Here is a 25,046-nt window from a genome sequence, read left to right as displayed (position 1 = left end):
ACAGAGGCCAATGTACAGCAGGTAGCATGATGGGATTTAAATGGCTACCGCAGTCTTGTTGGCCGTACTTTCTACGAAGAGAACTCCCCCCCCCCCCCTTTTCCTCCTCGTCTCAGGAGAACTGACGACTATAGCGACAGGAGACAGGATGGCATCTGTGCACGACGTTAAAATAAAAATAATTTGCCACATCACAGAACAGCGAACTCTTACAATGGGAGAGAATATTACGGCACAAAAACAACGTACAAAGTTATGTTCCGCCTAGAAGGTTACTGTAAATTAGCAATGTGGCGTCTGTTCTTCCAGACATGGACGAAGGAACAGACGCCATATTTGAAACTAAGGCGATGACGGCCAATGATAACTTCAGTGTAGATGCACACCAAATCATTTCTCCTGGACAACTCACCTACTTCAGAATTGGTAGCGACTAAAAGGACCATTGTTTTCAAGTGTAGCTGCATGAGTAGAAATAAAATGTTAATGTGCTCATTAATGTTAGTGCTGGTCATGTATACATATCCTGTAATCTTACTCGTTCCACATCATTTCGATAAAAGACTCGTTCAAATGATCTATGGAATCTATAATTAATTAACCAACTAACTAACCAAGCTCGACCTGTTACGGGAATCGGCGAGATGCTGCGAGTAATGAGACTAATGAACAGAGGTAATACATCAGGAGTGTATGGTATAAGTTGAGAGTTGGGTTCGACGGTTTGCGTGCTAGGGTCGTTGGTTGGTTGGTTTATTTGGGGAAGGGGACCAGACAGCGAGGTCATCGGTCCCATCGGATTAGGGAAGGAAGTCGGCCGTGCCCTTTCAAAGGAATCATCCCGGCATTTGCCTGAAGCGATTTAAGGAAATCACGGATAACCTAAATCAGGATGGTTGGACACGGGTTTGAACCACCGTCCACCCGAATGCGAGTCAAGCGTGCCAGCCATTGCCGTTAGGGTAGTCAGTGCGGTTGTGTCCACTGTGTTCGGATTGTGGCGTGGTCAGCGGATCTGTCTAGTTGTCTAGTAATCAGGAGACCCGGGTTCGAATCGCGATGTGGTATAAATTTTCAACTTGCTCCAGTGATATAAATCAGTGTCCACTGGAAGCTATGGTCTTTAATTACTTTGCGTCATAATGTAAATTACGGCTTATGATACGGAACGAGGCTGCTCACTTGGAAGGCACTGGACTTGCATTCGGGAGGACAGTAGTTGAAATCCACGACTACAAATCGAGATTTAGGTTTTACGTGGTTTCCCTAAATCAGTTAAAGCAGATACCGGAGTGATTCCTCTGAAAACGACACGGCCAACTTCCCAATCTTTCTCCTATCCGAGATTGTGCTCTGCCCCTAATGAACTCGTCGTCGGCAGGGCGTTAAACCTGACGTCAAAAATGTGTGTGAAGTCTTATGGGACTTAACTGCTCAGGTCATCAGTCCCTAAGCTTACACACTATTTAACCTAAATTATCCTAAGGACGAACACACACACACACACACACACACACACACACACACACACACACACACACAACACACCTTGCCCGAGGGAGGACTCGAACCTCCTCCGGGACCAGCCGCACAGTCAATGAGTGCAGCGCCCTAGACCGCTCGGCTGATACCACGCGGCAACCTGGGGTTCCCCTCCTTTTTTTGCTTCTTATGTTCACGAAAATCACGAGAGTCTTCCAACCACCTATTTCTTTCCTGTTTGAAGAGTGTCTTACCTGTGAGATTTCTGAAACGTTTAACAACTTTTATACGGATTCGCTGCTTTGAGTTAATTGTACTACTTCGTGGACGCTGTTTTTCTGATCTGATCTGCTTTGTCTCACGAGAGCTCTTTCATTATTTTGGTGGCAGAGGGCAAAAAGCCGGATTTTGGAAATAACGATAAGATAAAAGACTGTGAATTAATTGGCTTGAGAAGTGAAGGAGTTTACAGCGGCATGATGATTATTCCGAAACCGAAATGGAGCTGAGTTAAAACATACAGCCTGCGATACGGTGAAATATGGATTAAAGATATTCTTTGCTTGCTTAAAAAAAAGACCTAACGTAAAATAGGTAGACGGCATTAGGTGATAGGCAAAATTTAAGTATGAGAACAGGATGATACGTTAAAAAACTATTACCAATCATTAAATTAGTAACCTACGTTCAAAATAATTTATCATTTCTTGGCATTGGCAACAGTTTGTTCATCATCAGACTGCTACTTTGCTTTTACAGGACGAGCCGTTAACGAACTGTTAGCGGTTTGCGTGCTGTAGTGCCAATGAAAGTATCCCAGCATTTACTTCGAGGAACTGCTTAAGTTAGTGTAGCCCGAAATACGTCATCTATACACTGTCCTTCATAATGTTTGCTCGTGCCAGCAGAATCAGGAAATTACATCGAGCTAAAGTACAGAGGTGGTCACTATTTGCACTTGGACCCTCAGTATCTGTATCTCACATTAACGTAATGTCTTTCAACATACATAGAGCATGTCAGATGTGCATCCCGTGCAGAAAATCATGACCCTTCATTTGTCTAGTACTTTTCATTTCTATCACTATTACTTGAAGCGCCTCAGACAAATTCCAGTGTCACTGTCATGACAGGGAGATTCTTCCATCCTCATTTTGCAGAGAATATTTCGTTTTTTTTAAGTTAGTGTTGAGTCATTATTAATTACCAACCAGTAAACTTAAATAAGTAACGCGAAATACTGTATGAATTGGTATACCGTCGACATTTTCGAAGGAACTTTAAGCCGCTGACCAATGCTCCCATGCTTTCATATTTTCCCACTTTATATTTTCCACCGCATAAATGTTGCTGATATCTTTCTTCACACTCAACAACGCTGAATGCGATCTGTCTCTCTCATTACAATTTTTAGTGTTCAGTTGCTCGTTACCTTAATGATAGTAGTTACACTTAGTTAATAGAATTGGTGTAAAATGTTAGGTTCGCTCAGTTTCCAAGATCCCGTAGTATGGACTGTTGATTCATGCCTTCAGCATGAGTGAACAATTCTGTTTCTCTGATCAGATATGAGATTGTTAAGACTGAATCGAGAACTTTCTGTCTGGAAGAACTCAGTAAATACCTCTCTCTCTCTCTGAAGGTCCAGTATAGAACCAGACAACTTTCTTTACAAATGAACTGTGCATATCCTCTCCTTAATCGCTTTGAGGTAACCGCAAGTAAGTTAAATCTGGATGAACGGATGAGGTTCTAAAATCACTTCTCCCAAACGCGAGCTCAGTACTTAATCATTGCGCCATTTCATACGGTGTCGTTGGAAGCACTGTGGCCAAAACATAAGTGACACTCTACGTGAAAGCTCTTGCAGCAAATCTTCTACGACGGAACCATGCAGGTAAAGAAACGAAATAAATTCAGTGTTTAACGACTCGTCAACTGCGTCATAACAGACCGATTACAAATGCTGTATCGACCGAGGTGACCGAGTGGTTAAGACATTGGCAATCCGATGGGACCGATGACCACCCTGTTTGGTACCCTCCCCAAATCAACCAACCAAACTACAAATTCTGCATGTCAATTACTTATTTATATTCTCGTTGCAAATAAAAACACAAAATGGAAATGCGGCGACTGCTATCTCCAGCCATCAGCTTCAGCTAATAATGTGGAAGTGAAAGCGAGATTTACAAAGTTCCTGCGAATTACTGTCGTGGTAACGACGATAATGTTGCTTAGTTTGTTGAACAAAACACAGAAGGACTCTTTATCTGGTAGGAGAGTAGTTAAGCTACACCTACATACGTTTTTCAGTCACAAACAGTTTGTTGGCAATTCTTTTCTTAATGAACTTCAAAGTAAAACAGAAAATGCGTTATTTGCATTGTTTCTGCGTGCAAAATTGAGTTCTGACAGTTCATACACACTCTGATGGCTTTTTATAATTGCAAAAGCTTCCGCGGCCAGAGTCAGTAAACATAAAAGTTTTCTGGATATGGTACCGCGTCATGTACCGCGTGATGCAGCGGCCTTCTTCTGGGTCTACTGGTCACCAGTAGTTGGTTATTCTCCAGCAGCAGTAGTTTTATACATGATGACGCGGTACCATACCCAGAAAACTTTTATGTCGTCTGGTAGCTTGCTTTCGAATGCAGCAGCACAACTGATATTTATAATCGTAATTGACCTAGTACCCAGGTAACGCAGTTTCCCATTCCAGTATTGTTATAAAGGGAATTCAAATTCCCTTCACTCCTATTGCATTGAACGAAGTCTCCATTACGAAATATATCCATACTGTTTCATTGTTGAACCATAACCGAAATTCAGTTCCATGGTGTATCTTATCAAATGTGTGGCTGGCTTAAAAGGAGGCAACAACGGCATTGTTTACAGCAAAGGGTCGTCGGTAAATGGTAATAAAGGAATGCAGAACATCTGAAGTAGTATATCCATTTTTGTAAACGGAATGGCAGCTCTCTTTAAATGTTTATAAATGTAAGACAAAACTATAAAACAGGACAAAGAAAAAACTATTAGACGATTAGTGGTAAACTTCTGGAGTCCATCAAACTATGTAAACAATTGGCAGGAAGGCTGAGACGTGTTAGATGATTAATGATTTAATGAAAACGTTTGCAATATTATAGTGTAAACTGTCCAGTATTTGAAGTACCGGATGATCAAAAAGTCAGTATAAATTTGAAAACTGAATAAATCACGGAATAATGCAGATAGAGAGGTACAAATTGACACACATGCTTGGGGTTTTGTAAGAAGCAAAAAAAATACAAAATTTAAAAAAATGTCCGACACATGGCGCTTCATCTGATCAGAATAGCAATAATTAGTATAACAATTTAAGACAAAGCAAAGATGATGTTCTTTACAGGAAATGCTCAATATGTCCACCATCATTCCTCAACAATAGCTGTAGTCGAGGAGTAATGTTGTGAACACCACTGTAAAGCATGTCTGGAGTTATGGTGAGGAATTGGCGTCGGATGTTGTCTTTCAGCATCCCTAGAGATGTCGGTCGATCCCGATACACGTGCGACTTCAGGTAACTCCAAAGCCAATAATAGCACGGACTGAGGTCTGGGAACCTGGGAGGCCAAGCATGACGAAAGTGGCGGCTGAGCGCAAGATCGTCACCAAACGACGCGCAACTGTCAAACATTTTGTGAACTTAGTTTTTTTTTTTGGTTCTAATAAAACCCCATGTCATTCCAAGCATATGAGTCACCTCTCTATCTACATTATTCTGTGGTTTATTAAGTTTTCAAATTTATCCTGACTTTTTGATCACCCGGTACTTGTGAACCAGGCCTCACTGCAGGCTCACTGAAAATTTACAGACGTGTTGCTATAATCGTAGTGGCTCGGCATAACTTTATGAAGGCATAACAGAGACGCTAAATTGTTATCAATCCAAGATGGTGTCTTCCCCATGTCGTCCAGAGTAAATTTAGAGAAACTGTAGACTGTCCCTAAATTGTTACCTCCTTCCCCCCTCTTACGTCTCTAGTTGGGCTCGTGATAATGAGGCATAAAGCTTGTCCATATACCGTCGTACCACTCGGGAATGGAGTGGAATGGAAAAACGTTCATATCGGTAGAAAGTTCTCAACGATGAGCACTGCACCATGAGATATGGAGTATTATGTACAAACAGATGTTGAACTTTACGAACCATCATTAGCTAGACAATATTCAAACTACCCATCACATGTTTAGTAGGTGCATTGTCTATTTTCAAATGGTTAGTGTTTATTTTTAATTGACATCGCTTAGTGCAAATTGTAACATGATAAACGTTATCCAGGACCGTGCGGTCATGCATTTTCAGTCCTGTGTAGCAGCAGCGATCTTTCCAGGCGGAAGTGCTGGATCGTGGTCTAGTCAACCTCACGACTACACGTAAAAAAGTTTTTTAAGCAGTGGTATTGGCTGAGGTACCCGTTCAGTGACACCTTTCCTTAGCTAGGCGTGAAAGTTGTGTGTTTGAGTCTGTCTGTCTGTCTACATCTGCATCTACATGATTACTCTGCAATTAATATTTAAGTGCTTGGCAGAGGGTTCATCGAACCACAATCATACTATCTCTCTACCATTCCACTCCCGAACAGCGCGCGGGAAAAACGAACACCTAAACCTTTCTGTTCGAGCTCTGATTTCACTAATTTTATTTTGATGATCATTCCTACCTATGTAGGTTGCGCTCAACAAAATATTTTCTCATTCGGAAGAGAAAGTTGGTAACTGAAATTTCATAAATAGATCTCGCCGCAACGAAAAAACGTCTTTGCTTTAATGACTTCCATCCCAACTCGCGTATCATATCTGCCACACTCTCTCCCCTACTACGTGATAATACAAAACGAGCTGCCCTTTTTTGCACCCTTTCGATGTCCTCCGTCAATCCCACCTGGTTAGGATCAAACACCGCGCAACAATATTCTAACAGAGGACGAACGAGTGTAGTGTAAGCTGTCTCTTTAGTGGACTTGTTGCATCTTCTAAGTGTCCTGCCAATGAGACGCAATCTTTGGCTCACCTTCCACACAATATTATCTATGTGGTCTTTCCAACTGAAGTTGCTCGTAATTTTAACACCCAGGTACTTAGTTGAATTGACAGCCTTGAGAATTGTACTATTTATCGAGTAATCGAATTCCAACGGATTTGTTTTGGAACTCATCTGGATCACCTCACACTTTTCGTTATTTAGCGTCAACTGCCACCTGCCACACCATACAGCACTCTTTTCTAAATCGCTTTGCAACTGATACTGGTCTTCGGATGACCTTACTAGACGGTAAATTACAGCATCATCTGCGAACAACCAAAGAGAACTGCTCGGATTGTCACCCAGGTCATTTATATAGATCAGGAACAGCAGAGGTCCCAGGACGCTTCCCCGGGGAACACCTGATATCACTTTAGTTTTATCGATGATTTGCCGTCTATTACTACGAACTGCGACCTTCCTGACAGGAAATCACAAATCCAGTCGCACAACTGAGACGATACCTCATAGGCCCGCAGCTTGATTAGAAGTCTCTTGTGAGGAACGGTGTCAAAAGCTTTCCGGAAATCTAGAAATGCGGAATCAACTTGAGGTCCCCTGTCGATAGCGGCCATTACTTCGTGCGAATAAAGAGCTAGCTGCGTTGCACAAGAACGATGTTTTCTAAAACCATGCTGATTACGTATCAATAGATCGTTCCCTTCGAGGTGATTCATAATGTCTGAATACAGTATATGCTCCAAATCCCTACTGCAAACCGACGTTAATGATATAGGTCTGTAATTCGATGGATTACTCCTACTACCCTTCTTAAAAACTGGTGCAACCTGCGCAATTTTCCAATCTGTAGGTACAGATCTATCGCTGAGCGAGAGGTTGTATATGATTGCTAAGTAGGGAGTTATTGTATCAGCGTAATCTGAAAGGAACCTAATCGGTATACAATCTGGACCTGAAGACTTGCCCGTATCAAGCGATTTGAGTTACTTCGCAACTCCTAAGGTATCTACTTCTAAGAAACTCATGCTAGCAGCTGTTCGTGTTTCAAATTCTGGAATATTCCATTCGTCTTCCCTGGTCAAGGAATTTCGGAAAACTGCGTTCAATAACTCCGCTTTAGCGTCACAGTCGTCGGTAACAGTACCATCGGCACTGCGCAGCGAAGGTATTGACTGCGTCTTGCCGCTTGTGTACTTTACATACGACCAGAATTTCTTCTGTCTGTCTGTAATGCTTGTGTGTGCAGCTTGTCCGCAGCTCGTGGTCGTGCGGCAGCGTTCGATTCCCGGCGGGGTCAGGGATTTTCTCTGCCTCGTGATGACTAGGTGTTGTGTGATGTCCTTAGGTTAGTTAGGTTTAGGTAGTTCTAAGTTCTAGGGGACTGATGACCATAGATGTTAAGTCCCATAGTTATCAGAGCCATTTGAACCATTTTTGTGAGCAGCTTAGTGCCTTGATTGTGTTTGTGTTTGATGGTGATGAAGGATGCGAAAGGAGGGAACCCGGTATCGGCACATAACCTATTCTTTTAGAACAGCACCAAAGAGACCATTGAGCTTAACGTCCCTCAGTTCATGAGATACTACGGAAGGTTTGGAATTTAAACGAGGACATTGACACAAAGTCTGTCTGCTGGTGAGGAGCTTTATACCACCAACCTCTCCCATTTGCCGAGAAGGCAAATAGAAAACTACCAACAGCGCGTGGTGCACCCTGGCGGTTACTCATCCAAGCACCGGCGCACGCCGACTTGCTGAACTTCGCTGATCTTACGAGAACCGGTGTGACCAACGGGGTAACATCGTTGACTATTTGTGTCGTGAAGTTTTCGTTAGTCTAATAAATGTTTCCATGCTTAATTCTACTGGTCTGCTTCGAAATCGTTTACGTTACACTTCAGCAAAGTAAAATGGAATAGCACGAGGAGCATTCAAATTAAAACTAAACACCCACGACAACGGGACCATGGAATGGTTCCATTTAAAAATAACCACCACATGCGTTGAGACATTTTTGAAAAAGAGAAAAGTTTGTGCAAAGTTATCCTGCACATCCTGCCACTCGAGCAAAAACAACGCCGCTGGGACGCCTGTGGCGATTCGTTTGCAGAACTCGCGCAGTTCGTTTTTGGAGAAAATTATCAGGTGTGACAATACTTGGTGTTACCAATACGACCCTAACATGAAGCGACATAGTCCTTAATTTGCCTCTGCAAGACCGAAGAAGTTGCGAAAGTGACGCTTGAGTTGAACAATATCTTTTCTGACAGTTTCACATTGTTATAAGGACCTTGTGTGCGTTGTACTGAAGAGGGGAGGGGAGATATTTATAACACCACCATCTTAACTTTTCTCTGTTTTTTATTAATGCAGCCTCGAAACTTTTTGGAGTGCAGGAGTATAAACTATACACAGTCTGCGGATTATTTTGCATACTTATTTATTTCTCCAGGTCATTTGCCCCTGACTACTTTTCTTCGAGTAATTGTAAGCTCCTCACAAGGCAGCAAAGCAATTTGTTCCGAGAATCTGACATTTATAGCTTACAGGCATCCCTCTTGCAAAACAGGAACGAGGCGTGGTCGATGTGAAACGTCAAACATGAATAATGATCCACGAGGAAAAGCAGGTGGGGCATTTCAGCGCTCGGGATACCGCCATTCAAAGAACCAGAGACAACAGTCCATCTTTAAAAACACTCTAAGTTTTCACGACTTTCTTGTCTACTGCGCGCATTCTGACATGCAAGTACGGGTAAAGCTAGAAATTGAACCTTCTCGTTACTTGCCTACTAATGAGTATAACTCATAATGTTGCCGTCCTACCAATGGCAGACTGTTATTTATATAAAAGTTACATTCATATTTCAACCTAGCCTTCATTTAGTTCAATGCACCATATCCAACCTTTTCAGTGAGCATATTCTGTGTGTCAGCACCTGATCCACGATCACTGCAAGATATTCTGCTACACAAGAATCAAATGTTTACCATACGCATATTTCTGTACATGGAGGAATAGGCGGAAGATGTTGTTGTTGTTGTGGTGTTCAGTCCTGAGACTGGTTTGATGCAGCTCTCCATGCTACTCTATCCTGTGCAAGCTTCTTCATCTCCCAGTACCTACTGCCACCTACATCCTCCTGAAACTGCTTAGTGTATATATCTCTTGGTCTCCCTCTACGATTTTTACCCTCCACGCTACCCTCCAATACTAAATTTGTGATCCCTTGATGCCTCAGAACATGTCCTACCTACCGGCCCCTTCTTCTCGTCAAGTTGTGCCACAAACTCCTCTTCTCCCCAATTCTATTCAATACCTCCTCATTAGTTATGTGATCTACCCATCTAATCTTCAGCATTCTTCTGTAGCACCACATTTCGGAAGCTTCTATTCTCTTCCTGTCCAAACTATTTATCGTCCATGTTTCACTTCCATACATGGCTACACTCCATACAAATACTTTCAGAAATGACGTCCTGACACTTAAATATATACTCGATGTTAACAAATTTCTCTTCTTCAGAAACGCTTTCTTTGCCATTGCCAGTCTACATTTTATATCCTCTCTATTTCGACCATCATCAGTTAGTTTACTCCCCAAATAGCAAAACTCCTTTACTACTTTAAGTGTCTCATTTCCCAATCTAATTCCCTCAGCATCACTCGACTTAATTCGACTACAATCCCTTATCCTCGTTTTGCTTTTGTTGATGTTCATCTTACATCCTCCTCTCAAGACACTATCCATTCCGTTCAACTGCTCTTCCAAGTCCTTTGATGTCTCTGACATAATTACAATGTCATCGGCGAACCTCAAAGTTTTTATTTCTTCTCCATGGATTTTAATACCTAATCCGAATTTTTCTTTTGTTTCCTTCACTGCTTTTCAATATACAGATTGAATAACATCGGGGATAGGCTACAACCCTGTCTCACTCCCTTCCCAACCACTGCTTCCCTTTCATACCCCTCGATTTTTGTAATTGCCATCTGGTTTCTGTACAAATTGTAAATAGCCTTTCGCTACCTGTATTTTACCCCTGCCACCTTCAGAATTTGAAAGAGAGTATTCCAATCAACACTGTCAAAAGCTTTCTCGAAGTCTACAAATGCTAGAAACGTAGTTTGCCCTTCCTTACTCTAGCTTCTAAGATAAGTCGTAGGGTCAGTATTTCCTCACGTGTTCCAACATTTCTACGGAATCCAAACTGATCTTCCCCGAGGTCGGCTTCTACTAGTTTTTCCATTCATCTGTAAAGAATTCGCGTTAGTATTTTGCAGCTGTGACTTATTAAACTGATAGTTCTGTAATTTTCACATCTGGCAATACCTGCTTTCTTTGGGATTGGAATTATTATATTCTTCTTGAAGTCTGAGGGTATTTCGCCTGTTTCATACATCTTGCTCACTAGATGGTAGAGTTTTGTCCGGACTGGCTCTCCCAAGGCCGTCAGTAGTTCCAATGCAATGTTGTCTACTCCGGGGGCCTTGTTTCGACTCAGGTCTTTCAGTGCTCTGTGAAACTCTTCACGCAGTATCGTATCTCCCATTTCATCTTCATCTACATCCTCTTCCATTTCCATAATATTGTCCTCAAGTACATCGTCCTTGTATAGAACCTCTATATACTCCTTCCACCTTTCTGCTTTCCATTCTGTGCTTAGAACTGGGTTTCCATCTGAGCGCTTGATGTTCATACAAGTGATTCCCTTTTCTCCAAGGGTCTCTTTAATTTTCCTGTAGGCAGTATCTATCTTACCCCTAGTGAGATAAGCCTCTACATCCTTACATTTGTCCTCTAGCGGAAGATAAGTGGTATCAAATCTGATGAACAGGTTGGACAATTCGAGCTTCAAATACCTTCAAATGCCTCTGTTTTCTCATTGCCAAAGTGCCTGCGTGGTTAAGTGCATTTTCCTTTTTATGCAGTCAGGGTCTATTTCTCGTATATTTACATTCACTTGCCCCAGAAGCCATATGTATTTTTTGTCAGTTACTATTTTTCACTTGACAGAGCGGTTAATAACAAGACTCGGTTTTGCATCCCAGTAAACGGTGATCATAGACTTGTCATTTGATGTATTCGAATTCCTCTCCTTTGGGTAAGTGATAGAGGCTTCGATCGCTGAATTATTTTTAGCGTGAAATGGTGTACTCGGCTCTCAACCACATTTACAAATCTGCGCACAAAAGCAGCTGTATTTTTATTATAACGGTCCTCACACCGCTATGAATTTCTTTTTAGCATTTTCTCTTTGTAAGCGTTCAAAGAACGAGTTAACTATCTTACATAATTTTGTCCCGAAGGTACTGCCCATGAAAGATTTCCCGTGGGCTTCCATCAGAAGTGCGTATGAAGTCATCTATTGCACATAACTTTAATCTCCCAAAGCCCAGTATCACCTTCTACATTAAGTAGATATTTTTTATTTGTGTTATTTGCATAACTACTGCAACCTACAGCTATTTGAGACTGCTAACTGAATTCGATCATTGGTAATTTATATAGACGATGTTATAATAAACCCAACTAAAGAGAAAGCAACAGAAGAGTTAGTAAACGACATTTTGCAAAGAATTACTAAGTTGTTCTCTTAAAATAGAATTTTTCTAACTTTTTAAAAAACACGCTACATTCAGTTCTCTACAGCAAATAGTCATACCAACAGTTGATATAGCTCGAGAGTAGGAGTCAGTAAGTAAATGGGGTAGAATGCTCCAAATTTTTGGGTGTACATGCTGGTGAACACTTGAAATGGAAGAAGCATATTACTGCGCTTCTCAAAGAATTAAGTTCAGCTACTTTTGTTCTTCGTAACAAATGTGTCAGTCTCCTAACGTATGTTACATATTTCTATTCAATAATGTCGTACGGAATAATTTATGGTGTAACTCGTCACTTAGATTGAAAGTATTGACTACACAAAAGCCAGCAATAAGAATAACATGTTGTGTTCACCCACGAACGTCATGTAGTTACCTCTTCACGGAATTTTAACCGCGATGTCACAGTACATATTTTCTCTAATTAAATTAGTCATAAATAATCCATCAAAATTTGAGAAGAACGGTGATGTACCTACCTACAACACTAGAGGCGAAATTGACCTTTATTACGAATTGTTAAAGCTGTCAGTGGCTCAGGTAAGTGTTCAGTATGCAGCAATAAAATTTTTTGGTCGTCTACACAATAACATAAAATGTCTGAACTCAACAAAGAAAGTTTTAAATTTAATTTAAAATCATTTCTCCTGTACAACTCCTTCTATTTCATTGACGAATTTCTACTTAAAAACTAGTAGCCAATAAAGAATTAAATAGCAGTTGCATGGGTTGGAATAAAATGATACTGACTCGTTCCAACATCATTTCAATAAAGGAAACGCTCAAATGATCTGTGTAACATGTAGCTGACTAACTAACTAACTGTAAAATCACCCCCCCCCTCCCCAATTTCCCTCAACACTTCCCTCCAATACCAAGCTGACCATTCCTTGATGCCTCTGGATATGTCCTATGACCCTATTTCTCAGTTTGTTCAATTTGTGCCATAAATTTCTTTTCCCCGCAGTTCGATTCAGTACCTACTCATCAGCTGTACAATCTACCCATCTAAATTCCAGTCGTCTCCAGTAGCACAATATTTCGAAAGCTTCTGTACGTTTCTTGTCAGCAGTGTTTGGCTGGTCGATTCGTGGGAGGGGATCAAACAGCGAGGTTATTCGGTCCCACCCGATTAAGGAAGGATGGGGAAGAAAATCGGCAGCGTCGTGTCAAAGGAATCATCGCGGCATTTGCCTGAGGTGATTTAGGGAAATCACGGAAAACCGAACTCAGGGTGGCCGGACGCGGGTTTGAACCGTCGTCCTCCCGAATGCGAATCCAGTGTGCTAACCGCTGCACCACTTCACTGGGTCAGAACTGTTCATCAACAACGTTTCGCTTCCGTGTAAGTCTACATCCCAGACGAAGACTTTCAGAACAGACTTTCTATCACTAAAATTTATTTTCAGAAATGCGTATGTTGCTATTGAATGTCAGGATTTGTGTATCCTCTGTACTTGGTCCATCTTTACTTACTTGGTTGCCAAAATAACGAATCTCATCTATTGCTTTTAGTGTCTCATTTCGTAATCCAGTTGCCTCAGCATTCGACTACATTCCATTTGTTTGTCTTACTTTTGTTGATGTTAATCTTATAACTTCTATTCAACACGGTATCCAGCCCTTTAAACTGTTCTTCCAAATTCTTTGAACCAAGTGACAGAATTACAGTGCCATCGGGGAAGTTTTAATTTCTACTCCATGAACTGTAATTACCTTTCCAGAATTCTGCTTTGTTCCCTTTAGAGTTTGTTGGATGTATAGACTGTATAACATTGGACTTTACCGGAATCTCTGTCTCACTCACTTCACCACTGCTGCTTCCACTTCCTGTCCTGGTCTTTGTAAAAGTTGTGGGAAATCTTCCAGTCTCTCTCTTTGTTACCTGCTACCTTCAGAATTACAAATAGAAAATTTCAGTTCTTGTCTGTTGTTGCAGTTTTTTGACGCCCAAGGCCTATATTATCTACACCGTAAGGTGGCTCGCGGAGTATAGATGTAGAATAGAGTGGCGCTCTACAAAACTACGGTTCGATACTTTTGGTACTCTACATAAATAACGTAGTGAATGGTAAGAGTGCCGGTAGTATTGGTAGAATTGATACAGACAGAAACATCTATGAATGTGTAAGAGAGAAACTGGGAGCCGAAGATTTATCTTTGTTTTTTCGTTTGTTTCGCACATAATTAGTACTGCACATCATTCAGTGTTAGTCCACTGGTTATTTTGTTTCCTTACAGAATATAAATTGCGTTTCATATGTGACCAAAAATAGCTGATCGCGTAACTTCTGCGCTTTTATGCAACCAAAGCAATTACTTGTGATGCAGTACATTTTTGTTTTGCATTTTACCTTTTTGTTGAGGAAATTGTGTTTTCTACCACTATATGATAAATCTATATTGTTTTCTTAATTTTTTATTACAACATCCCTGTAATTCACGTTACAAATCAATAATTTACTAATAAAACGTAATTTAAATTTTGACAACTTCAGTTTTACTATAAATACTGCTTATTCTTATGTAAGAGACAAGAGGATAACTATATAGAACAAAGGTGTTCCGTATGTTGCACAGCCGTTTATGTATCCTCACTCAGGTTCTAGATGGTTCACTGTTCCCGGTTTTTAGGGGAATCTAGTGAGATACTGATCGCTCACGTAAAGAAAGCTATCGTTATGAGGTAACGGCCGATGGTGTGCAACACACCCAGTGTACAGATAAGGCGGGTGCGACCTCAACTTCCCGAAACTATTAGGGAAATTACCGTAATCTACTCTTACTTCGGTAGCCTACGGAAGTTTTATAGCTCTGTCTACGAACTTATGACCTCATTTGTACTCAGACGCCTATTTTTTAACTTATACAAGAGAAGGGAAAGACTCCACATGACGTTTGGACAGTTCTGCGTGTCAACAAACCAATCACAAAAGTTTTATCTCTGCACGATTTAGCACTTTATCCATTAAAAAGAAACAATAAAATGAAGAATACTTCAGAAATTCATAGAAACAAAACTATTATGCAGACCACAGTAACACTTAACCTTTGCCATTGGGGAGTACGTACCAATTTAAGAAAAATTAAACTTCAGCATGTAGTACTATGCTCAAAAGTTCCCCCTTATTTTGTATGCAACCTACGTAACGACACTTTCTTGCAAGTCCTCTGCTTTCTTTCTGGTTCAGTCGTTTTACTGCGCAATACTCTTACTACTAGAGACTACTAGAGATAACTGCGGTGTGTGGCTACCAGTAAAGATGAAAATTGATACCACGATAATGAAAATACCAGAAAACATACTGTTAGAGATGAAACAGTCTTTAACGCTTGTAAACTCAAATTTATCACAGCAAACGATATTTCGAAATGGAAGTTTCAACTAGAAATTACGTGACGAAAATTTTTCTACTGGGTTGGGACCCTTGACCCAAATCCTGCAATATTGCTCCTGTTAAGTAACCATAAAAGATCTTGAATATGGTTTCAATCACAAGTATCAAAGTACACTCATGTTTAAAGTTTAAATGACATGGCGAAAGTGTTACGTCGGGCGGGCATTCGAACTCAGCATCTAATCGAACTGTCAACTAAGCACAATCAGATCTTAAATATTTTCCACGAGTAGCGAGGTGATTGAAACTGAGACGACGAAACGACAAACTTTAGCCTTACTGATATTCTAACCTGGCACCTACCATCGTTGTTTTCTAGCCACGAATGTACATTATTGTTCTCAATATGTATTAACGCTTGCCACTCTATATTTCTGAAGATGCAAAGCTAGTTCTTTTTGCTGATGTTACGAGTGTAGCAATCACACCCAAAAAACTAGATTTAGCTGAGGAAATTTTATATAATGTCTTTCAGAAAATTATTAAGTGGTTCTCTGCAAATGGACTGTCACTAAATTTTGAGAGGCACGATTTATACAGTTCTGTACACTAAATGGCATAACACCATTGATAAATATAGACTTCGAACAGAGGTCAGTTGCTGAGGCAGAATATTCAAAATTTCTGCCTGTGTGCATTGATGAGAAGATTAACTGGAAGAAACACATTGATGATCTGCTGAAACGGTTAGGTTCAGCTTATTATGCTATAATGATTATGACAAATTTTGGTGATAAACAGATCAGTAATTTAGCCTACTACGCCTGTTTTCATTTACTGCTTTCATATGGAATCATATTTTGGAGTAACTCATCATTATTAGAACAAGTATTTATTGCACAAAAGCGTGTAATCAAAATAGTAGCTGGAGCCCACCCACGATTACGTTGCAGACATTCATTTAAGGAACTCAAGATATTCACAGTACCTTCGCAATATATACATTCATTTATGAAGTTTGTTATTAATAACCCATCCCGATTAAAACTAATAGCGAAGTCCATTGCTCCAACACTTGAAGAATGGATGATCTTCACTATTCTGGGTTAAATCTGACTTTGGCACAGAAAGGGGTGAATTATGCTGCTGTAAAAGTCTTTGGTCACTTGCCAAATAGCATTAAAAGTTTTACAGATAGCAACCAAACTTTAAAAACAAATTAAAAGCTTTTCTGAATAAGAACTCTTTCTACCCATTAGATGAATTTTTAGATATGAAGTTGTAACTGTGAATATATATATATATATATATATATATATATATATATATATATATATATATATATAATGAAAACTTACGTTAAGCTGACACGTTCCATATCATTAGGAAATGTTGTATTCGTGATCTATGGAATAAGTATTAACATAAAGTAAAATATTGGATGATTTCAACACTACAGAGATGTGCACATGTCCCGAACTGGATATAACGTGACGAAAACTACTGTTCTGACTGGGGGTCGAACATACATATGTCATCGTAATAACTAGCCACGAAGAGCTCTTAGCTGTCGAATTACTTTTTACCAGTAACCAGGGGTGACTTGTTTGAACCTGAAATTTTATGATGAAAAGTTCCGTGCCTGGCTGATACCCGAAACCGGCACCAGTCGTCACTATTGACAACACACTGAGAGAAGTTAAAAATCATGTATTTGGGTCCGCACATGCTGCAGCTTGAAATGACATGACGATAATTATCATGCCCGACCAGGATTCGAACCCAGACATAAACCTTTCGTGGGCACCTTTAGGAGTTTGGAATCTTGGAGAAACAACTAAACGATTGAATTGCATCGTCCCAAAGGAGTTAAATACAGCGAAAAGGATGATCTGACTTCGAATCCCAGTCCAGCACCGATATTGTTTGGATCTCACGTTCATATGCTTTTGACATTAGTGCCCTGGTCATTAAAAAATGAAATTTCTAGCGAAAAAAACTTACTGGCGGCTGCGCATTTGCTTCTCACTATTTCTACATTTGTCTTGGCCCAACCTACACTGATCCTCCTCCAGTAGTAGCGAAGGGAAATCGTCGTCAATATGGATTTGGAGCCACGGTGCAACACTATTCTGTTCAATTGGCGCTACCAGAGGTAAAAAGGGTGTGTTCGGGCTTGGTAGAAATGGTTGACTGATGTGTAAATCAAAGCATACAAAGCTAGAAACATTCCAACAGACCACAAAACTACACACAGCAGTGGTTCATGATTTTCTCGTAACGATGGATACTCGACACGAGATGAGTTTTCTAATTACAGCCTTTTCAAAACAGTCATTGAACTTCCGTCCTTATCGACATACAGTAGCGGCCTCGGCTATCCATTGTGTGCTTTCAAATTGATTTTGTTATCACTGGAATAAAATAACATAACGAGCAGCGAACGAATAGGCGACATTGTACAACGCGGAAACTTCTGCGGGAAGTGTTGCTTTCCGTTTGAGTTTTTGTTGTGTTGTATGTATTTATGGTCTACTGCAGTGGAAACGCAGAGACCAGATATGGATCAGATTGTTCTTTTAATTTGTTTTTAAATTACGTAGGGAAGGGAGTACTGATCTTTTCTGTTTCAGCATATGACTTGAAGAAAGCTGGTGTATGTTATCTACCAGGCCAAAATTTGCGTGAAGAAAAGAAGGTTCGTTCATAAGTTCGTGGAGAATTTGTTTCGCATGTTCTCACACAGGTCAAAATAAATAAATTTATCAATCAAAATTTTTTATTTGATACTCTAAACCGTTCTTGTGGCGGTTTGTTGAATATTGTATATTTGAGAGTTATGTAGATTGTTGTTTACGCGTTAGAAGACGGTGTGAGATGAGAAAAAATCCAACTTTTTTACATTTCCTTCTCTCTGGATGTGAACAGAGGGTTGCAGGCAAGAGAGTCAGCAGGAAACATTTGTGACGACTATGGGGTAAGTACATCGAAGAAATCACGTCAGAAAATAGTTTTCTCGTTTCCAGTACGACCGTTTAGACGTGAAGTATCTACCACATTCAAAGAGATCAGTGACCTTTCACGAGCTGTGCTTTCCAAGTTTACCAATACAATCCATCCGATTGCAGGGAAATGTGAGGAACTGTGACCATTTAAACTTCGTGATGCACTTACGTTGAAAGGAAAATGCTGCGAGAAAAGTAAGAAAGGAAGCGAAGGGTGCAGGTCTCATGGGCTACGAGAATCGTTAGAGACGATGCAGAAGCTACAAGTGGAAAGGATTGCGGAAGGAAATCCACTGTGCCGTTTCAAAGGAAAGATCTCAGCATTAGCCTTAATCGATTTAAAGAAATAACGGAAAAAATGAATCAGGATTATCAGACGCAGATCTGACCCAACGAGTGTTAACTTCATGAATAAAAAATCGTGTTTGACCATAAGAAAAAAAATCTGAAGCCAAAGCCAGAGTGAGTCTTCAAAATGTAAAGTTATGCATCTGGTGGCAAAGGAGGTGTTTTGTGTTAAGAATGGCACCGCAGGGAGAGAGGGGGGAGGGGGGAGGTCCATCGCAGGTGGCCTCTGTTACTATCAACTAAGACGTGTTGTGCTCTCAACAGCAGAAACGTGACCACAGTAACTACGTCAAGCGTTACTGGTGAGTGAGAACGCCAGTCTCTATACTGTTGATTGTGGACCAAAATACTGATTAAAATTGGACTGATGACACCCTAATCTCCAAAATTTTGTGGAGGTGTGGAGTCCAAAAACTGCAAGAGCGTCATCAGACTGTTTTAGTTAATCTTAGAGGACATATTGTTAACGATTATTCTCTGTTATCTTTTTCCGTTAAATTTATGAAACCAACGAGAAGACTGCTCTAATATAAATGAATTACAACGTAAATGACACCCTTATGTCTAACCTCTAATCGAATAAAACTAACAGTATCCGTAATAGGAGCCAACCTGAAATATCATGCATTAGCAAGAAATTACGCACTTCTGAGCCAGATGTGGTCTGTCTCTTACCCAAGAAGCATTTCGAGATTACCACAAAAATGTATAAATCTGGCAATGAGAATAGAGTCGGAAAGAAAGCCATTTAACCGATTATTCGGTGCCACACTTAATCAATCAAATTGTATATCCTCAAATAACCGGAAAGGATATTAATATAAGGAGAAAATATAAGTTTTAAGATTGATGCAATATCGCAATTTCTTCAAATGTTCACCTTTAGAGCCAAGACGTACTAAATCGAGGTTGCAATAAGATTTAAGATGGAGAGGTTAAGACTTCCTTACAGAACTTCGATCTCCAAGCTTGTAGCAGGGCAAAAGGATAAATGAAAATCAAATAAATTGCCTAAAGCTGCTCTGAGATTAGAACCTAGAGCTAATGCGTCTTTCCCTTCACAAAGTAGCCGTGTTATAACAGATCTAGCAAGCCGATACTGCCTGTGGTACGTTGTCATTACCGTAGTGATTGATAACACAGATGATTCACAACGTGAAATAAAAGATTAGATATAAATTCGTTGTGGAATGACTCCTGAAATCAAGTAATGTATTTGACAGCCCAGTGCGAATCCTTCAGATTATTTACTGAAAATGACAAGAAAATACCAAATGAATTTAGCAGGACAATACTGAACCACTCCAAGGAGAAAACTGACGGCCACATAGCTGCGAAAAATTTTCTGTTATGTTGCCGATTCTCCTTTAGGCTAGTGACTGGTAGAACGCACTTGCTCAGCCAACGTGCTGAGCTGCTTAGCACTTGGGAAGCTCGCATTTCGAAGTGGTTGTGGCACTGGCTGCCACCGCTTGACTGGAGGCCGAAATACCTAATGAGAATGATGCACCGACTGCAACTCGAACATCATAAATAAAGAGCTGGATAATACTTCAGTAGCTGCGTATTTCTTTTTCCCGTCGAACTAAGAAACTCCTTAGTCAGACGTGATTCATTCTTTTTATTTTTCTGCTTCACCATTGCTTCTACTGTAAATATTATGAGGGGATAAAACGTTTTGTCCTTTTGACTAATATGAACTTAGGAACGATTTTTCTTGAGAATACTTTCATTGGAACTATGAAGATAATCTATGAATAACAAAAAAATTCATATGAAGAATGTGAAGTGGGCTCAAAAACCCACAAAGAAATGAATCCAGCGGCTGTGTGCATAGCGAATTCGATTCCTGCTTCAGCCAACGTGAAGAGGGAGCTGTTGTCATTAGTAAGCGTAAAAATGGACACAAAACACTATTAGTGCTGTCTGGAATATGCTTTAATCAAGTGAAACTGCCATTCAGTCTGTCATTTGCCAATGAGAGCGAAATGCGTCTAATAAACGGGTGTGTCAACTTGCAGTATACTTAGTGCGGGGGGAAAACCATAATATCAGAAAGAGGTGCAGCAAGCTGAGCTTGGGAAGGATTTCCCATGCAGTACTTCACAGTTGAGCATGTTTATTGTAGAATTAGTTTCTCGTTGTTTCATACTAGCGTAACCTCTAGGCGATCAGAAAGTTCATCTGAGAATTATGGAAGTGTAATTGTTAAAACGGACTGATACTTTAATGAATTCTGCTTGTAGCTGAAAATAACTCTGTCGGTGACGCTGATTTTAATTTCATTTCATTAGGTAAAGACGTGCAGAATGAGTTCCAAACTGCTCAGAAAGTAGTGTTGTCTGCATTGTGAAAGTCGGCAAGACTGTGTCGTACAGACTAATAACTAGAACTGCTTGTAGTCATGCGCAAAGCTCTCCATCGTTGTACAGAATTATCTCTTCGTAGCATCTTGATGCTCACTACTGTTATTCTTTGCCTTCTAAAGTTATTGCATTAACTCTACAGATAATCTGCAGAACAAATTTTATCTTTTTTATACACAAGTGAACTGACTGCCACTGCAGATGTATACGTTATTGTTGGATAAATATATGGTTCACTGTCACGTATCTTTGTCTGTCCAGAATCTTATCGATTGTTAGTAAGTCCTGCCTGAAATTTACCAGGAGTATAATACATTTTTAGGCTCATTCCCGTCTACATCTCACTTTTGATGCACTTTCTCGATGTCACAAGATAGAGCCTGTTCGAAAAATTTTAAAACAACCGCCGAAAGCCGAGATGCTGACTGCTCCTGAACGTTCATCATACTAAATAAATGCCTGAGGTATTCTAACTATTGAAATCCCTCATTCTAAAACTTTTACAGAGGAACTTTCATCTTAAACTATTTTGGTGACACAGTTATAACCGTAAAATGTAAACATTCACGTCGGAAATGTCACCGTTAACAAAATATTCTGGTCCATTATGCTGCGGTCGGGTAGATTTCCCAATAAAACCCAACGTTTCTTCCCGATCTGCGGAGAACGTTGTCACGGGGTTTCGTAGCTTCTTTGGATGTCCTGTTCGCACCATGGCTCGCTACTGACTGCAGCAAAATTCCGTTTACGCGTTCTCCCGCGCAGTGGCGTGACGTCACGTGCTTTGAATACCCGGGCGCAATTGGTGGACGCCGGCAACCGACAACGGCCAATTGCGCCCGGGTATTCAAAGCATGTGATGTCACGCCACTGAACAGAAGCACGCGTAAACGGAATTTTGTTGCAGTCAGTAACAAGCCAGCGTGTGAACTGGACATTCAGAGAAGCTACGATCGCCCTTGAAAATATCCTCCGCAGATGGGGACGAAATATTCGATGTTAATGGAAAATCCAACCGACCGCGGCATAATAGTCCGGAATATTAACTGAGACAATTATATTATCATTTGATAACCGGAAAGGAAGAGAGCCGATTCTTTTGAGGTGAAAATGAAAAGTACTAGAGAAGTCGCAGAGGACAAAAGCAGTAGGGGAAGCCCGATATTGTAATACATGCATCACATAAGATAAAAAGTTTAGTGCAGGTGAAGAGGTTGGAAGAAGAGAGGAAGTCGTGAGGGGCTGCATCACATCATTCATAATACCTGAGGAAAAAAGTGTTGTTGCTGAGGTAGTTACTGTGATCTTCAGTCCCCAGATTGCTTTGATGCAGCTCTCTACGCTAATCCAACATTTACATTACCTCTACATAATTACTGTAGTCTACCTCCACGTGGACCGTCCTACCATATTCGAACATTGCCGGCCGGTGTGGCCGAACGGTTCTAGGCGCTTCAGTCTGGAACTGCGCGACCGCTACGGTCGCAGGTTCAAATCCTGCCTTGGGCATGGATTTGTGTGATGTCCTTAGGCTTGTTAGCTGTAGTTCTAAGTTCTAGGGGACTGATAACCTCAGATGTAAAGTCCCATAGTGCTCAGAGCCATTTCAACCATTTTTTATTCAAACATTGGTTTTTCTCAACTGCCCCGCCTCTACACACACCGTCATCCATTACCAAGCCACATTTCCTTGTTGCCTCAGGATGTGTCCTATCCAACGATCCCTACTTTTAGTCGAGTTATGATAAATCTACACTCCTGGAAATGGAAAAAAGAACACATTGACGCCGGTGTGTCAGACCCACCATACTTGCTCCGGACACTGCGAGAGGGCTGTACAAGCAATGATCACACGCACGGCACAGCGGATACACCAGGAACCGCGGTGTTGGCCGTCGAATGGCGCTATCTGCGCAGCATTTGTGCACCGCCGCCGTCAGTGTCAGCCAGTTTGCCGTGGCATACGGAGCTCCATCGCAGTCTTTAACACTGGTAGCATGCCGCGACAGCGTGGACGTGAACCGTATGTGCAGTTGACGGACTTTGAGCGAGGGCGTATAGTGGGCATGCGGGAGGCCGGGTGGACGTACCGCCGAATTGCTCAACACGTGGGGCGTGAGGTCTCCACAGTACATCGATGTTGTCGCCAGTGGTCGGCGGAAGGTTCACGTGCCCGTCGACCTGGGACCGGACCGCAGCGACGCACGGATGCACGCCAAGACCGTAGGATCCTACGCAGTGCCGTAGGGGACCGCACCGCCACTTCCCAGCAAATTAGGGACACTGTTGCTCCTGGGGTATCGGTGAGGACCATTCGCAACCGTCTCCATGAAGCTGGGCTACGGTCCCGAACACCGTTAGGCCGTCTTCCGCTCACGCCCCAACATCGTGCAGCCCGCCTCCAGTGGTGTCGCGACAGGCGTGAATGGAGGGACGAATGGAGACGTGTCGTCTTCAGCGATGAGAGTCGCTTCTGCCTTGGTGCCAATGATGGTCGTATGCGTATTTGGCGCCGTGCAGGTGAGCGCCACAATCAGGACTGCATACGACCGAGGCACACAGGGCCAACACCCGGCATCATGGTGTGGGGAGCGATCTCCTACACTGGCCGTACACCACTGGTGATCGTCGAGGGGACACTGAATAGTGCACGGTACATCCAAACCGTCATCGAACCCATCGTTCTACCATTCCTAGACCGGAAAGGGAACTTGCTGTTCCAACAGGACAATGCACGTCCGCATGTATCCCGTGCCACCCAACGTGCTCTAGAAGGTGTAAGTCAACTACCCTGGCCAGCAAGATCTCCGGATCTGTCCCCCATTGAGCATGTTTGGGACTGGATGAAGCGTCGTCTCACGCGGTCTGCACGTCCAGCACGAACGCTGGTCCAACTGAGGCGCCAGGTGGAAATGGCATGGCAAGCCGTTCCACAGGACTACATCCAGCATCTCTACGATCGTCTCCATGGGAGAATAGCAGCCTGCATTGCTGCGAAAGTTGGATATACACTGTACTAGTGCCGACATTGTGCATGCTCTGTTGCCTGTGTCTATGTGCCTTTGGTTGTGTCAGTGTGATCATGTGATGTATCTGACCCCAGGAATGTGTCAATAAAGTTTCCCCTTCCTGGGACAATGAATTCACGGTGTTCTTATTTCAATTTCCAGGAGTGTATTTTCTTCCCACTATCCTATTTACCTTTCTAATCTTCAAGTTCTTCTGAAGCACCACAATTTGTAAGCTCCTATTTTCTCCTTATCTGAACTGATTATAGTCCAAGTTTCAGTTCCGTTCTGGGATACACTCCTGACAAATACTCCAAAAATACTTTCTAGCACTGGAATATATTGTGAGTGTAAACTAGTATTTCTTTTTCAGATTTGATAATCTTACTATTGCACCCTGCTTCTTCTGTCGTTTCTACTACGTCCGTCTTTAGTTATTTTGGTGCCTAAATAACAAAACTCATCTACTACTTTTGGTGTCCCATTTCCTAATCAAATTCCCTCAGTTTCGCCTGATTTATTTGGACTACATTTCATTAGCCTTGCTCTACTTTTGATGATTTATATCTTATAACCTCTTTTGATAATATTGTCCATTCCGTTCAAATGCTCATCCAACTGTTTTTGCTGTTTCCGGTAGAATTACAATGTCATCATCAAACCTCAAAGATTTTATTTCTTTTCTCAGAACTTTAATTTCATTTCAAAATTTCTCTTAGGTGCCCTTTATGGTTGCTCAGTGTACAGATTGAATAACATTGGGAATCGATTACAACACTCTTTCACTCTATTCTCAACTACAGCCACGCTTCATATCCTTCAACTACAGTCTGCATTTTATGTTGTATTTTGTCCCAGCTA

Source organism: Schistocerca piceifrons, chromosome X, assembly GCF_021461385.2.
Source record: "Schistocerca piceifrons isolate TAMUIC-IGC-003096 chromosome X, iqSchPice1.1, whole genome shotgun sequence".
NCBI classification, from domain to species: Eukaryota; Metazoa; Arthropoda; class Insecta; order Orthoptera; family Acrididae; genus Schistocerca; species Schistocerca piceifrons.
The sequence above is the reverse complement of the archived record's forward strand: the minus strand, read 5'-3'. Positions refer to the sequence as shown.